The sequence below is a fragment of the Ursus maritimus genome, unplaced genomic scaffold, assembly GCF_017311325.1.
Source record: "Ursus maritimus isolate PB19 unplaced genomic scaffold, ASM1731132v1 scaffold_26, whole genome shotgun sequence".
Taxonomy (NCBI): Eukaryota; Metazoa; Chordata; class Mammalia; order Carnivora; family Ursidae; genus Ursus; species Ursus maritimus.
Window position 1 is genome coordinate 12,115,162 of NW_024425119.1, and position 1,739 is coordinate 12,116,900.

General features: G+C 58.3%; 1 protein-coding gene across 1 annotated transcript in view; it reads right to left on the reverse strand.

The window, feature by feature from the left end:
- Positions 1-1,147, reverse strand: part of MANSC1 (MANSC domain containing 1) — a 17,526-nt gene extending 16,379 nt beyond the window's left edge. The window contains exon 1 of the mRNA XM_040642170.1: positions 1,129-1,147. The gene's annotated coding sequence lies outside the window, so the exon portion shown is untranslated. The remainder of the gene's footprint in view (positions 1-1,128) is intronic.
- Positions 1,148-1,739: the final 592 nt, after the last annotated feature.

A 1,739-nucleotide genomic window follows, 5' to 3' on the forward strand; every position in this document is an offset into this window, starting at 1 on the left:
AAGATCAGAGGGAAAGGGACAAGCAGACTCCACGCTGAGCACCGAGCCCCACTGGGCTTGATCTTACAACCCTGAGATCATGACCGAGCTAAAATCAAGAGTTTGAGGCCACCCAGGCGCCCCAATAACTGCCATAATTTGCAAGAATTGTTGAATGTACATGATACTTGAGATCTGTGTAATAAGTAAAATCATATGAAAACACCTGTGATTCCTGCTGGTGACAAATTACAGCTGCCTCTAACTCTACTATGGCTTTTGACTCCGTGCCTCTTAGAGGACAAGCTCCATTTCAGTTAGAGGCTACTAAAATGATAAATGTTCGCACTGAAGTTCTCAGACTTTCTGAATACTCTCCATGGCTTCTCCAGGTTAAGACTCCTGGCACAAGCTATCTGTTTATGCTGTCACAATTCCCTAGGCTCTTTTCTAGCCCTCGAGAAAACCAAACAGGAACGAAAGAGGAAAACCAGGCCAATACTTTGCTTTGAACGGATTCTGACAATCTCTCCTGGAGTTCCTGCCAAGAAGCCGGAACTACGTGAGGGGATGGGGTAGGAGCTGTGGTTTCTGCAGGCAGCACCTTTCTAGCGCCGGGACTGCAAGAAGTCCTGAAGTTTACCTCGCTGAAGATGCTCAACAACCCTTAGGTAAAGTCATTCTTCTAATCATGAGTGCTTAAGCCTTAAAGGTCCACAGCCAAGTTGAATTCTATTGAAAGAGAGGGGGAAAGGGATACAGGTGGGAGCGAGAGGAAGCACCTGAGCTTTAACGCCTGCTTCCTATCCTCCCTAAAACGCACTTGAACAGAACTGTCGAATACTGGAAATCATTTTCTTTCCCTTCCTTTGAGGAAATGCAAGTCGCTTACTGAGCATTCTTCTGCCCCTCCTGATGACGACGCGGAGCCAGTGCCATTTATGACAGGTGCTGCTGCGGGAGACTGGAGATCCCCTTTGGGGGGCCGCAGCCCCACCAACACTCCCAGCCAGCCCTTCCTCGCCCCAGCCCGGGTCTTGGCGCTCCCGGAGAGGTAGAGGGGAGCGCCAGGAAAGGAGGGGTGCTCGCTCTCAGCGGTGGCGGCGCAGCCCGCGGTCCGCCTGGAGAGGAGGGCGGCGACGCCTTTACCTGGCAGCGACAGGCCCCGGGGGCCCCTGTGTCCTACCCGGGCGAGGCCAGCTCCGGCGCGCTCGCGGGCAAGGAGCGGCAGATCCGCGCGCGCGTCTTGGCCGGGGCCGCAGGGATGCTCTGCAGCTCCCGCCCGCCCGCGGCTTATGTGCTTAGCCAGTTCCTGCTTCCGTTGCTGCGGCCGAAAGTTGGCCGGAGGGGGAAGGGCACATTCCTGCCCTGCAACCCGGAGCTGCTTCCCCGCCACTTGGAGCGCGGTCCGTCCCCCGGGAGCCTCTCCGCGCGGTGGCTCCAGGCACCCTGCGATCGCGCTGAGCCCGGGACCGAGCCGGCTGCTGCCCCTCACCCCCCGCCCCGCAGCTGCCTCTGCGAGGGGCGTGGGCGCGACCCGCGGGGGTGTCCGCAGGTCTGCAGCCGCGCCCGCTTGTTCCGCAGGCCGCAGAACGCGCGATCACACCAGAGGAAAGTCAAACCGCACAAAATGTGCGCACTGCAGTCTGCCTCTCCGCGCTCTGTCCTGGTCTAGTTCCCCTTCCCAGAGCCACCTCTGAGCGCAGTTTCTCTACTTGGGAGTTCACAGGGCTTTCTATGGGGCGGGGGGGGGGGGGGGG